Source organism: Saccopteryx bilineata, chromosome 10 (assembly GCF_036850765.1).
Source record: "Saccopteryx bilineata isolate mSacBil1 chromosome 10, mSacBil1_pri_phased_curated, whole genome shotgun sequence".
Lineage (NCBI taxonomy): Eukaryota > Metazoa > Chordata > Mammalia > Chiroptera > Emballonuridae > Saccopteryx > Saccopteryx bilineata.
The window spans coordinates 36,168,196-36,183,703 of NC_089499.1; the positions used below are offsets into that span (position 1 = coordinate 36,168,196).

General features: G+C 38.5%; 1 protein-coding gene and 1 non-coding gene across 4 annotated transcripts in view; both read left to right on the plus strand.

The window, feature by feature from the left end:
• Window positions 1–991: 991 nt before the first annotated feature.
• TRNAS-GGA (transfer RNA serine (anticodon GGA)) lies at window positions 992–1,067 on the plus strand. The gene has a single exon. It is a non-coding gene; the product is annotated as a tRNA-Ser (tRNA).
• Window positions 1,068–6,278: 5,211 nt separating this feature from the next.
• The window catches only part of DNAJC13 (DnaJ heat shock protein family (Hsp40) member C13), a 134,174-nt gene continuing 124,944 nt past the window's right edge, over window positions 6,279–15,508 (plus strand). For all 3 annotated transcript variants that reach the window (XM_066244407.1, XM_066244406.1, XM_066244405.1), the window contains exon 1: window positions 6,279–6,608. The gene's annotated coding sequence lies outside the window, so the exon portion shown is untranslated. The remainder of the gene's footprint in view (window positions 6,609–15,508) is intronic.

Sequence of the window (15,508 nt, forward strand, 5' to 3'; positions counted from 1 at the left end):
GGCCTTTGTATATAATCTTAAACTGTTTTATACATATATATATGTATAAAATGACACCTTTTGAGCATGAGCTATATTATAATTTTTCATAAGATATGATTGTCAAAAATGAACACTTGAATTTCCTCCCTTTTGGTAATAAGAGCTTCTCTACAAGAAAATGGTTTACTTTCTTGTAGTTAGTCCAAGGAAACTCAAGCACAAGAAGTATAAATCAGCTGGAGGCCCTGAGATTAACTATTGCAAAAACACAAGTTATTGAATGTTTAGTAGGCAGGTGCTCCACATAATTTTATTTAATTCTAACTACTGTCTCTCATGGTAAGTATCAATAGCTCTAGTTTACAGATGAGAAAACTATAGCACAAAGAAGTGAAGGGACTTGACTGTGATCCCTTTACCACCTTACATTTCCATCAAGTGCTGATGACTAAAATCGTCTGACTGTAATAATTTCATAGCAGATTGGAAATCTTGTTCACTTCAAAATCCCTTATCAAAAAAATCTGTCAGGCTCTAAATTTTTTTCAAGTCTGGTAATACTGGAAGGATTTGAATTAACTAGTAAGAACGTTTGAACTGGAAAATCTTCAGCAATATATCTATTACTAAAAGAGAAGTACAGGGTTAATTTTAATAAGGGGGAAAAAAAAGACTAAGTGGCCTTTTCTGCAATCAGTTAATATTTCAATGATGGTTTTAATATGTTAAATCACAGAACAGCTATTTCATTTTTCCTCTTGACCAAACTCTCAAAATATGGTCAGAACTAGATAATTTTTTTAAATTAAATGAAAGCATGGCTCTAGCCAAGTTGCTCAATTAGTTAGAGCATTGTTCTGTTATGCCAATGTTGTAGGTTCTATCCCTGGTCAGGGCACATACAAGAATCAACCAATGAATGCTTAGATAAGTGGAACAATAGGTTGATGGTTCTCTCGCTCTCTCTCTCTCTTAAATCAATAAATAATTTTAAAAATAAATGAAAGCGGCCCTGGCCGGTTGGCTCAGTGGTAGAGCATCGGCCTGGAGTGCAGGAGTCCCGGGTTCGATTCCCGGCCAGGGCACACAGGAGAAGCGCCCATCTGCTTCTCCACCCCTCCCCCTCTCCTTCCTCTTTGTCTCTCTCCTCCAGCAGCCAAGGCTCCATTGGAGCAAAGTTGGCCTGGGTGCTGGGGATGACTCTATGGCCTCTGCCTTAGGCACTAGAATGGCTCTGATGGCAACAGAGCAATGCTCCAGATGGGCGGAGCATCGCCCCCTGGTGGGCATGCTGGGTGGATCCCGGTCTGGCGCATGCGGGAGTCTGTCTGACTGCCTCCCCGTTTCCAACTTCAGAAAAATACAAAAAATAAAAATAAAAATAAAAAAATAAATGAAAGCATGTTTTTGTTAATATAAACTATTATAAGTCCAAAATCCTGACCTGACCACTTAGCTCAGTTGGTTAGAGCTTCCTCCCAATATGCCAAGGTTGAGAATTTGATCTCCAGTCAGGGCACATACAATAATCAACCAATGAATGCATAAATAAGTATAACAACAAATCAATGTTTCTCTCTTTCTCTCTCTTCCTTCCTTTATCTAAAATCAATAAATGGAAAAAATTTAAAAATCTTTTATATATGAACAGCATTAAGCTTTTTAAAAGACTTTATTGATTGATTTTTAGAGAGAGGACAGAGAGCGAAGTGAGAAGCATCAACTTGTAGTAGTTACTTCCTGTATGTGCCTTGATCAGTTTCAAACTGGCGACCTCAGCATTCCAGGTCAGCGCTTTATACACTGCGCCACCACAGGTCAGGCAGAACAGCATTACACTTTAAAAAGACATTTTCATTATTAATAACAATGAAATCTATTAATAATAAAATTAGTTTCTGGGGTAGGATTAAGTAACCAGGAGAACCAGGCTATTATTTATTTTTTTAAAATGTGAAAATGATTTATGGGTAGATACATACGTATTATGTCAAGGAATTCTCATGTCATTTTTTGCCATTTGTCTATAATGTTAAGTGTATAGTACACTATATTGGTCAGGTATACGGGAACACAGAAAACTAAATATATGTGGTGAGTTACACCTTGAGAAAAACTACTGGAGACAAACAAAAAACAACTATATAGGAAATTAAAATGAAGTGCAGTAGATGATTCTGTGGGATCTTCAAGTTTTCCAACTCATCTGAAAACATTGTATGTGCCTAAGACTATCTGTAGCAACACTGTCCCACAGAAACATAATGGGAGCTACATACACAATTTCATATTCTTTTCTTTTCTTTTTTTTTTAGGTGAGAGGAGGGGAGATAGTGAGAGAGACTCCGCATGATTCCTGATCAGGATCCATACATTCCTGGTCTGGGGCTGATGCTTGAATCAACCCAGCTATTTTTAGCACCTGAAACTGATGTGCTCAACCAAAAAAGCTATACTCAGTGCGGGGGGGGGGGCTGATGCTGGAACCAATCGAGCCACTGGCTGTGGGACAGGAAGGAGAAGAAAGGGGGAGTAAGAGGGGGGGAGGAGCAGATAATTGCTTCTCTTATGTGTCCTGACCAGGAATTGAACCTGGGACATCCATATGCCAGGCCAACACTCTATTTACTGAGCCAACTGGCCAGGGCCATAATTTCATTTTCTGGTAGCTACATTTTAAAAAAGAAACATGTGAATTGATTTTAATAATGTATTTTTTTAACCAAATATATATCCAAATATTTTTTCAACATGTAATAACTATAAAATTAATGCAGTATTTTACATATTTTCATACTAAATCTACTGTGTATTTTAATTTATTTCAAGTATTCAGTAACCATATGGGTTAGTGGCAATGGAAACAGTTCAAATATTGCTGAATTATGTAGAGTTCTTAGGGATTTATTTAAATATGGGCATTAATGTAATTAAGTAGGTAATTTAACAGCATTATGGAGTTCGCTAGGCAGTTGTTTGACTGTCTTGGGGGTTCCCTAAAATCTCAAGCCTCTCTTGCCTATATACTAATTTATGCCACTGATAAAAGCTATTGATATCTAAGAGACTGGGAAATATTGTAAGTATATATCACATATAATTGGGAAGGACACCTTCTGTGTTGTTCCCCTTTCCCAATTGTAAATTTGATGTGTGTGCACTGTGAAAGTGTCAAAGCTTGCAAACTTGGAATTTGAATAGAAAGAGAGATACAGAAGTAGAAGTTTCAGGGTCCTGCCTTGTATTTGTTACTCTTTAAAAAGGGGGGGGGGGTTGGGGATGGGCTGATTTAACAGAACAGGGAAAGAAGAGACAAGTCTTTCTATCCTTCCTGATTCTTGGGTTTAATTTTAATGTTTTAAGAAGGATACTGAAAATTTGAGCAAATCCAATTAAAGACAACCACGGGAATCATGAAAAGACTTGAAACCACATCCTGTCAGCAACTGTTGAAAGCACTAACAACATGGCTTTTTAAGGTGAGAAACTGTGGCTGGTGTAGTTAGAGGGATAAGCAGAAGAGAGGGAATGAGATAGAATAATTAGCTGTGTTAGCAAGTACTTAAAGAAATGTCACATGGAGGAAGAAAAAGCAAAAAAATCCAAACAAACATAAAAGAAAAACTACTCACGAAAGAGAAGGCAAACTGAACACAAAGAAAGTAGTTTCTAAAACTGCAAAATGAAAAAAACAAAAAAGTCTTGGGAGGCAGGGAATTTTCCACTTCAGGAGTTGGGTAGGGAGGGGCAATTCATGATAGCTAAGGCTCCTCCCAACCCCCATAATCATTTTTATCTGACCCAGATATTGAACAGAGAAACAGCGTGAAGGTTTAATCATTCACTGGCTTTGATGTTATAAGTCCTGTGACTAAATCTCACCCCAACCTTTAGGAGTTAGATGACCTCCGGCAAGTCTCTTGGATTCTCTGGGTCTGCCTGGTCCATAAAATAGAAATAGCACACGCCACACCTAAGTAAGGTAAACACAGGCTTGTTTCCATGGGTTGATCCAAGAAGGCCTCTGAATTCAGCCCTCCTGTTTCTTTTTCCTTTTTTCTCTATTTCAGGGTTTGTCTTCCCACATCCAGCTATCCCTGGTAATATCCCTTAGATGCACCTTATTTCACTGCTGCAGTACAGGAAAGAACTGTAAATGCAGTCTTTTTCTACTGCATGTCCCAAGGTGGGACAAAGGGTCAATCAAGTCAAGAAGCAAAGTCTGTAAGAATTATTGTCGACACTTTTCATCCTGCAATCTCTATCCCCAAAAAGCGAGCCAACCACTGAAAAAGATTCCAAAGAAATTACAGTTCTAGGATTGCGCTGAAGAAAATTAAACCCCTTATCAGAGAACTTTAACCCTCATAAAATAATGTACCCATGCAAGCCATTCTATACCACCATCTTTTGAAGTTTGCAACAGAATCACTTACTTTCAAACCATGGTCTTTGGAGTTCAGATCTGAGAGTGGAGACTAAACATCTTTAATTAAACCTTTACCCACAGGTAACATAATATCCTCTCTTTTCACTAACCTGACTCCCTTCTCCCCCCCCCCCCCCCCATATGTTCAAGGAGATAGTATCAAAGGCAAACTCTGGAGTCAGATTGCTTGAGTTCAAACACTAAATCCACTATTGTGAGGACAGGGTGTCAGTTTATCTGCAAAACGAGGATTACTCCGACTTCACAGAGCTCAAGTTGAAGTCAGTGCCCACACGGAATCAGCAGACAATAAATGGAGCTATCAGCATATCTTTCTGGCACTGCCACCAGCAAAAGGCTGCAGGCATCACCCAAGCTTTGGTCTTTGAGATTGTCTAGACCAGGGGTAGTCAACCTTTTTATACCTACCGCCCACTTTTGTATCTCTGTTAGCAGTAAAATTTTCTAACCGCCCACCGGTTCCACAGTAATGGTGATTTATAAAATAGGGAAGTAACTTTACTTTATAAAATTTATAAAGCAGAGTTACAGCAAGTTAAAGCATATAATAATATAAGGTCTACAGGAAAGTTCTGTCCGTTTCTATCACAAGTTTCGACATGTAAGCACATGTTTATTTGGCGCATGTGTGCCTCTCTATTTTTATCACTTAATGTATACATACTGAGTAGCAAATTAAAACAAAGTTGATTCACGTTAGTCTTATGTGTGAAGCGATAGTGTACCCATGGCTACTGATAAAGTTCATTTACGCCACTGTAATTTTTACGAATTTCAACAAGGAAGAAATGCTACAGAAGCATGTCTGTCGCATCCACCATATTCCCCGGACTTAGCACCCTCCGACTATCACTTGTTTTTGTCCTTACAAAATTTTTTGAAGGGCAAAAAATTCAAAAATGAAGAAGATATGAAACAAGCACTGGTTCAATTTTTCGCATCAAAAGATAAAACATTTTTCAAAAATAGGATATACAAATTTCCCTCATGCCGGCAAGAAATCATTAATAATAATGGCAATTATATTATTTAATAAAGTTTATTGATGGTAAGAAAAATTTGTATTTTGTTTTATTCCAAAAACCGACAGAACTTTCCGGTAGACCTTATAATTACTTACCAAGTACTTTATGTCAGTTTTTCGCTAAGTTTGGCAGAATAAATCTTTATAAAACAACTTACTATAGTTAAATCTATCTTTTTATTTATACTTTGGTTGCTCTGCTACCGCCTACCATGAAAGCTGGAACGCCCACTAGTGGGCAGTAGGGACCAGGTTGACTACCACTGCTCTAGACCAATCCAGATTTAAATCATTTTCAACTCTTGTTCTGGGAGTCTCAACACACAGCAAGGGAAACTGTGGGCTGGCAACCTGGCCAGACAGGATAGTAGGCTGAGGCTTCCCATTACATCAGGGATGCTCTGCCGCACTTGAAGTCAAGGGCTAGGCTGCAGAGCCCGAGGTCCCAATCAATGCACAACTAAGTTGAACAATGAATTGATGCTTCTCTCTCAAAAAGAAAAATAAAACAGGACATCAAAGCACTACGAGTGCAAAACCCTTGGCTGTCTCAGTTAACAGCCCTCAAAAATCAGTCACACGGCGAGGGGCGTGTCTCTCCTTGAGCGCGCGTGCGCGCGCCCAGGGGCGTGCTCTTCTCAGCACGCGCCCAGGGCCGGGTCCCCCGCGTGCGCTGCGTGGACTCCGGAAACACAGCTGCCTCACCAAGTCTGCGCATGTGTAAATGCTGGTGGGACTGGATGGGCGGGCAGGCGGAACACGAAATTGCTGGGAAAGGGGTCCAACGGCACAGGGAGGGCGGGGAAATGCAGAAGGGGCGTGGCAGAAGGCGGAAAAATTGAAATCAGCTGACGGGGTCTCGTGACAGCCTGGGCGGGGGCGACGCAGGCGTATTGGAGCGCTGTCGCCCAAAGCCTGAGGGAAGATGGCGGCCTCCAGATTGAGCCTCTGAGAGGCAGAGGGAGGAGGCGGAGGGGGCGGGGAGGCAGCGCCACGGCCGCACAGGAACCCGCGGCAACGAAGCTACAGATCCCCGGCGGGGGAAAGGGGAAGTGGTGAGCGGGAGAAGACCGGAGGTCGTCTCATCCCATTCTGGACGCAGAGCCGGCGGCAGGAGGAGGTCGGGCTGGAACCTCTTCAGCCTCCCGCAAGGTAAACCACTTTGGGCACTAGATTTCGGGGCTCTGCTTTACCTTATCCCCACGCCGCGGGGACTTGGGGGGCTAAGGGCAGGGAAAAGGAGGGATGGTTACTTGGCCGCTGCAGCCTCCAGCCGCTTAGGAAGGCACCTTACCCTCCCCCCCCAAGCTGCTGATCTGGTTCCTCCTGTCGGACCTTCCCCAACCCCCCCGATCCTACTGACATTCGCTCCGGGCGCTCCCTTGGTCAGCCCTACCCTGCTGTTTTTATTTTTTTTGCGTTGTTTTCTCGTTTTCTATCCACCACTCCCGTCAGCACATCTTCACCCTACACAGCTCTTAATTTCCCGCTGGGCTCCGCCCTCGGGATTCCCTTGCAGCCTCCTACCTAGTCTGAGCGCTCTAATCGATACCTGTTGGCAACTCTTGTTATCCTCGGGTCAGCCGCCCTCCTCCCACCCCACGTCCCGCCGTTACTTTGACTTTCTTTGTTGAGCTTTGTTTCGTTTTCTTAGGAAATGGGGAGCACCCACGTCGTTTCTTCTCCAGGCTTCCTCCTTTTCCAAAATCAACTGTACCCCAAGGCTTTTCCTTTCTGCAAAGTAACTTATTCACGGTGGCCCGTCCTCTACTGTGGTTTTGCCTCTGAAGGCGGCCTTTGGAGTGGGTAATGTAGGACTTAGACGCCCAGTGAAGGGGGCTGTTGAACGCAGGTTTGATTTAGTACACTTAAGGAGAATGCCTTCGCTTAAGTTTGTCTCCTTATTGTCGTGTGTTCAGTTAACCACTAATGACTTTTGATTGTTTCCTTTATCAGTTGCTTAGAGGGGAAGAAAACTAATGACACCCCCCCCCCCCAAATGTGGCAGTGGTCTCTAAAGTAATTATTTGGCTCCTCTGCTTTTCTCTTTGACCCCGTCCTGATTTCCCTCAAAAAGAAGGTCCTCTACCGGATGCTTCCATTAGTTGCCTCTACTCTCGGAAGGCTTTGTGCTGTAGGGTTATTTTGAGCCTGTTGGAGTGGAGTGTGTCTTCGGAAAAAGAGTAGTTTCATAACATTTCTTCAGGACCTGCCTCAGTGATTGTCTTCCTTACTGTATTTTCTTTCTTAATGGCTTTGAAAATTTTCTACGTTTGAAAGTACAGTCTGTATAGTTTGAGGAAATTGCTCCCAGTGGTTAGATTTTGTAGGGTTTTACCAGTATCTTGTGAGTTTTTGAGAATATGAAACTGGACTTACCTTAAGTAAAAATGGAAATGCTAAAACTGCTTGTCAAAAATTTGGTATCCTAAAAAGACTTGAATTCACTATTTGGTTTCTGGAAAGTGCTTTATTGTTTGACTTAATTTAATATATAACAAAACATTGTTAACATTTTAAATGTACTGGGAAAATGTTTAAGCAGCTATGTCTCAAACTTGTGTTTTGCTATTAATATCACAGTGGAACATAAAACCTTGTTTAGATAATATTATATTCCGTGGAATATAATGTTTGGAAATCGGAAGTAGAACTTATTAAGGGAGGAAAAGAGGAGTCAGAAGGTTATTAAGAGAAATAGTCCAGTTCATGGAAAGTACCACCATTTGTATTCCATTGGGAGGCAATGGATGTTCCTATTTTTCTAAAGTGGTAGTAGTAAGTAAATAGTCTAAAAGATATATAAATGTTATCGGTAAAAAAGTTATGGTTGCCTGACCTGTGGTGGCGCAGTGGATAAAGCGTTGACCTGGAAATGCTGAGATCGCTGGTTCGAAACCCTGGGCTTGCCTGGTTAAGGCACATATGGGAGTTGATGCTTCCAGCTCCTCCCCCCTTCTCTCTCTCTGTCTCTCTCTCCTCTCTCTCCCTCTCTGTCTCTCTCTCCTTTCTAAAAATAATAAATAAAAAATAAAAATAAAAAAAATAAATAAAGGATTAAAAAAAAAAGTTATGGAATCACGGAAAGCATGCGTTATTTGAAATAATTTAACGTTGTCCGTAAATAAATAGAAGTTGATTGCCTAGGTGGCTTTAACAATGTTGGCTTTATTAAATTTGTCAAAAGGTTGATAGTGCAGCCTGCTTCTCAATAGGTACTAAATTATTTTAGAAATAAAAAGGCTCTATTTTAAGTAATTTGGCTCCATTTCTTAATCAGTTCTATTTACACAGATGAATTTGAGGTTACCATTGAACATAACTTTCACCTGCTTCCCTGATTGAAGTACTTAAAATTAGTAAAATACAGACATACTTTATTTTCCTGCACTTCGCTTTATTATACTTCACAGATGTCGAGTTTCCTACAAATAAAATGCAAGATCTTCAGCAGCAAAAAGATTACTACTCACTTTATTGTGATACTCAATTGCATTGGTCTGGAACCAAACCTGTAATATCCCCTAATTACACCAGTACAAGCAAAGCTATGCAAATAATTGTAGCAAAAATTTGGTTGCTACTAATTGTTTTAGGTCTAAATATTGACTAATGTTTAGAAGTAATTAAAGGGAAGTTGTTGTGAAAATCGTTTAAATCATGCTTCTCAACTTTATCAAACCCAGTAAAGACCTTTTTATTTTAAGCAATTTGTAACACCTTTTACTACCCTGAAATAGTTTAGAAATAATATAATCACTCAGGTTGGAAGCTTTGCTGTCACTGTTAAAACAGAACTGGACTGACTTCAAATTCATGACTTTTTAATTTTTTAGACCTATTAAACAGTTGAGGCCACAGAACAAACCTCTGCCCCAAAATTTAAGCAGAGAAAGAGTAGACCTGAATTCACATTCATTTTCGCTAGATACAACTGGACACTGGTAAGAGTTCATACGGAATAGCTGACAAAGTGATGAAGGCTCAGTGTGCCTTCTTCCAATCTCTTTATCCACATGCTGCACTAGGTACTGTACTCCTAGAAAAGATTGTAAAGGGTTCTGGGAGTATCTGTTGTGCTGACATAGAGGAGGGGCAAAAACTCTGCTTTGATTGTTCCCCTGTATCAAATCAATGAAACAAAAGCCTTAATCTTTTAAGGGAAGAGCTTCTCTGCTGGCCCTGTTAGTGAGCATTCATTGAGTTGGGGAAAGAGAAAAGAAAGGAGGAAAGAATCTTCTCCTGGGAAAGGGGCACTGAGCCTCAAACTGCAGCCAGGGGAATCACACCTCTGAGATCCAGGTACATAGAATATGCATAAGACTGAATGTTAATCATACAACAGCAGCAACTGTACTCCAAGTTAAGAATCTTTGATTAACAAGTAACTGCAGAAGACTACTAGGAGCAGAACAAGATTATTCAAGGAGGCGCAGCACAAAGAATCAAATAGACATTGCTTTAGTAAACCAACCCCCATGGGAGCCACAAGCTATTGTGCAGGTGTTTGAAACCTGTGATACTGTGGATAACCATAGCAACAGCAAATCTTAACCCAGCCCAACTCCTAAACAGATTAACACCCTGTACTAAAGACCTAGCAAAGAATAGGCATGCCCATTTCCAGTTACAAAAATTATTTACCTTAATTTCTGCTGTCCTAGAAAACATTTCTAGCTTTCAACAAAAATTACAAGGCAGAAATTCCCAAGAAAAAGAGTAATCATCATAACTAGGGTTTGATTAACAGGTGCTATTATATAATAGGGAATTTAAAATGACTATAATTAATATGTTAAAGATATGAACAAAAAAGTGGAAAAAATTCAAGATCAGTTGGGTAATTTCAGCTGAGAGATGGGAACTATAAGAAACAACTAAAAGGAGCCTGACCGCAGTGGATAGAGCGTCAGACTGGTTCTCAGAGGACCCAGGTTTGAAACCCCGAGGTCGCCAGCTTGAGCACAGGCTAATCCAGCTTGAGTGCAGGGTCACTGGCTTGAGTGTGGGATCATAGACATGACCCTATGATCGCTGGCTTGAGCCCAAGGTCGCTGGATTGAGCAAGGGGTCACTTGTTCTGCTGTAGCACACACCCCCTCCTCTACCCCCATTGAGGCACATATGAGAAAACAATCAATGAACAACTAAGGTGCCACAATGAAGAATTCATGCTTCTCATCTCTCTCCCTTTCTGTCTGTCGGTCCTTCTCTCTGACTCTCTCCGTCTCTGCCAATAAAAGAAAAAAGAAACAACTAAAAGGAAATGCTAGAAATTTCATTACACAGTAAAGAAATGCAGAAAACCTTTGGGCTTGCCAGTAGATTTGGACAACCAAAGGAAGAAGCAGTGAACTTTTAGATGTCAGTAGAAATTACCCAACTGAAATACACCAAAAGGAAAAGTTTTAAAAAAGAACAGAAAAGCTCTGTCTGGTTAGCTCATTGGTTGGAGCATTGTCCCGATATGACGAGGTTGTAGATTCATCTCTGGTCAAGGCACATACGAGAATCAACCAATGAGTGCATGGGTGAGTGGAACAGAAGTAAAACAGTGTTTTACTTCTCTCTTCCCTCTTCTCCCTTTCCCTCTCTATTTAAAAATCAGTAAAAATAAATTTAACAACAACAAAAGAACAGAAAATGCAAGAACTTGGGGATAATATCAAACATTTTAATATATAAAAAAATTGGAATTCGAGAGGAGAATAGGGAATAAATATTGACATATGTGAGGAAATAATTCATACTTTTCCAAAATTAATATCAGACATCAAACCACGATCTAAGAATCTTAGGGACCAGCAAGCAGGATAAATACTTGGCCCCCCAAAACGCAAGCAAAACATACCTATGTACATTATATTCAAACTGATGTTAAAAAAAGACAAAGAAAATATCTTTTTCAAAGTTGATTGATTGATTTTTTAGAGAGAGAAACATTGGTTTGTTGCTTCACTTATGTATGCATTCATTGGTTGATTCTTGTGTGTGCCCAGACTGGTATTGGAACCCACAACCTTGGTGTATTGGGTTGACACTAACCCACTGAGCTACCTGGCCAGTGCCTGAAGAAAATCTTGAAGGAAGTCAAAGAAAACAGTTACAGTGGAGAAACCATGCAAGCAAGGAGACAGTTAAACAGTAACTTTGAAGTGCTGAAAGAAAAACACAGCAATATTATCTTTCAGAAATGAAGATACAGGGTGGGGACAGTTGATGAATATACAATATAGTGTACCGAAGATATGTTGTAGAGTTGTGTACTTGAAACCTGTAAAATTTTATTATCATTGTCACCCCAATAAATTCGGTTTAAAATAATGAAGATAAAGTATAAACATTCTCAAAAGCCAAGAGAACCCAAAGTATAATTTCTTAATTTACATGGTAGGCTCATTCTGGGGAAATTATGTACGTATTAAACTGGAAAACATACTTTGTGATTTATGTTTAATATAGAATTAAATTGTGGGATTAGTTAATTATAAGTAGGTTTTAACCTATGTGAATGACCATTTGTATATTTGAAAGTTAATTGAGGACGGTTCCTCAATCTGTGGGATTGTCTTGTACATTTAGGGTTATCTAGCCTTATCCACTAAAGACTAGTAGTGTTTCTAATAATAGTGTCTCTTAGTGGTCTCCAACCATTAGTTTAGTTCAAAATCTTACCAGTGTTTTTCAGCACGTTTTTCTGTGTCATCCGTATTCACATGTCCATCACATGGCAATCATACTTCTTAATCATGATTTTTAATCATAGGAACTCCTTTGAGATTCACAGATTTAAGGGAGAGATCAGGAAAATCTCTCGTGCCACCATTACTCTGATGTCATATCTCTGTAAAAAAAGAAATTCACAAATTTAGGGAATAGTTTTGTCCCAAGCAATTGAAGCCAACAGGGCTGTGATTATTTTTGCTAATTTAAGACAGTTACCTGTGCAAATGTACACTTAAATGGGGTTCATTCAATAAAGATAAACTTTTAATTTGCTAGTAGTTCTTTTAAGATGCTCTTAACTTTATTCACCAGGCTACCTATTTGAGTTTTACTTGTATTTTTATGGCCTACTTATAAAGAAAGTGATTTCTAAAACAGCCTAAAATCAGTGGGATGCTGTCTCAGAACTCTCAGTTGCTCTTGGACGTAGATCACACTGCCGAAGCGATGTTCACATATTTAGCACTTGCCCGTTGGCAGTATCTCTTTGCATTTGGTCAGTAAGAATTTGATATTTTGATGAGCAGATTGAAAACAAAACCCCTAAAGAAATCTAAAATAACTGTTTTGATGTTCTGATTTTGTCAGGTAGAGTTGTTAGGACATAATTGAAGGATTCATAAAGTTATGAATGTAAGAGACTTTTTCTAATATTTAATAAATTCCTTCCTAATTATATTAAAATTTAAGATCTTTCACATGGATTTCAGACTTATATTCCTTAGTCTGTTAGTGCTGTGGGTTTCTCTCTTCCTCCAACTTCTAGTCAAGATACAGAATGTCTTTTGGATGTTTATAAAATCTTAGAATAGGTAAGCCATTTCTCCCCAAAACCGGAGCGCTTCCAGGTTTAATGTTAAAAAGTGGAATTTTCGTGTTTTCTTCTTTTTTTAAGTTAACTGATAGATTTGGGAGCGTTCTGTAAACTGAAGCCCTGTGGCAGAGTTAGGAATAATAGGGCTATTTCTGAGCCAAACTGGAAACTTACAGGTTGCTATTTTGTGTTTGGTGAAAGGGGAATGGTAGCAATTTAAATACCTTGTCTTTTATGAAATAGAAAGAAAATAATGTTTGGATATTAGGATACTTAGTGTAAACCCTTAAGTTGTATTTTTCATATGCTTAGGAAATTTTGTCCCGCACTGTACTGATAAAAAAACAAAACAACCTAGCTAAAAGTTAAAATATGGTAATTGAAAATTTCTTTTACCCAGTACAGTCTATAATAGAGCAAGATTATTAAGTGACTATTTGTGAGCTGTTGAGTTTATTGAACTAGTACAATTTGTTTTTGCATAAGTCAGGTTAGCTTCAAAAATAGAATAGAAATTAGGTCTAAAAAGTTTCAAGAATATGTACAAAAATAAGTAAATGATCTATAGCAGTGGTCCCCAACCTTTTTTGGGCCACGGACCGGTTTAATGTCAGAAAATATTTTCACAGACTGGCCTTTAGGGCGGGACGGATAAACACGCAAAATAAAATTATGCAACCGGCGTAAAAAACCATGATATTTTTAAATATAATTGTCGAACTTACAAGACAAGTATCTAGAGTGAGTCTTAGACGGATGTAACAGAGGAAATCTGGTCATTTTTTAAAAACAAAACATCGTTCAGACTTAAATATAAAACGAAAATAATGTAAGTTATTTATTCTTTCTCTGCGGACCGGTACCGCGGCCTGGGGGTTGAGGACCACTGATCTATATAGCATTGACTTCACAGAGTTACTTAAGTGAACGACACATTTCTTAAGTTTTTTTTTCAGGTAAATATTTCAAGGCATTTTTAAGTTCTGGAAAGAAAAGAGTCATAGTCTTGCATCTTGGAAACAATGTTAATTTTTTTTTTTTTTTTTTTTTTTTTTTTACGACATGTCTATTTTGTGAGAAATAAGAATTACTCCCTCAGATGAAATCAGCATATGTATGATTAAAATATGAAGACAGGTATCTTTTTCAATATTTGATTATATTGAATAAATAAAGCCAACAAAATTAACTTCTGTTCTATATATGCTTGCCCCTTTCTCAATTAAGACACTACTAAAAGTGTTTCTTCAGATTTAGGGGTTGCTTTTGAATTTCTCTTGCCCTTTAATTTCATGAATATATGTACAGTTTCTATTTGGAAAGGCATAGAATTTTTTTAAAAGGATGGGGTGGGGGTCTTAGATAATTTTGCCCTACCCTATGGTGAGGGAAGTATTTTAAAAAATATTTTGATGTGACGGACAATGCAAATGTTTGATTATTATAACTTCTGAGTGGTTATTTGGAGATACGATTTTCAGCTTAACTTTTTGACAGTGCCACTGGCTTTCTCTAATGATGTTATCCCTGGAGTTATGGGGTTCTTCAGCAAGAGCTAAGAAGGGATGTACTAAAACTTTACTTTGTGATCTATTTTATAGCTGTTTAACATAGGTTATTGTAAACATTGTGCATACTAATTTGTTTATTTAGAAGGAAATGCTTTTCCTTATAATTGAGTTACATATTAAAACATGAAGTTGAAAATTAAAGAAAGAAGATTAAAGTTAAAAGTTTCTCCCATACACAGCACATTCTAAGACCATCTAGTTATAGCTTTTTAATTTGGGTAAAAATTAATGTTCTGTTAACCATTTATGTTTTTTTACCTTTTATTTGAAACTAAACTGGCCTGGTGATAAAATTCACTCAGATTTTGAATCCACTTATAAATATAAGTAGGTCTTTAAGAAGCCAGTAATATTCTTTCTGTTGTTACTCAAAATTGATTACACAAAGGATTAGCCTTTGCTTTAGCAATGGTTCTTCTTCCCCCTGTATTTTCAATAGGATATTTCTGTATAAGGAAGTAGTACATTCATAAATTAGTTCTTATCATGTGAATATCTACCATATTTTCAGATGTAGTTTTATAAAGTAGCAGAAAAAGTGTTTCTTTTGTAGGAGAGTTAGGTCAGAAAATAAGAGCTAAGGCAGTGTTCCCCAACATAAAAGGTTTCACCTACAGCCAGATTAAAAGAACTTTACTTTAGATACCCATATAACCCACCTCTAAAATTCTCACATTAATGTTTTACTATACTTACTTTTTTTTTTTATTAACTTTTATTTATTGATATAGCGAGAGCGTAAAGAAAAGAGGGGGGGGGGGACATGGAGCTGTTCCTGTATGTGCCCTGACCGGGGATCGAACTGGCAACTTCTGTACTTCAGGACAATGTTCCTACCGGCCAAACTGTGTGGCCAGGGCTATACTTGCTATATTTATATATAGTTTTCCATCTTTCTGTCCTTAGTTTTTGATGCATTTTAAGACAAACTCTTGTTTTTA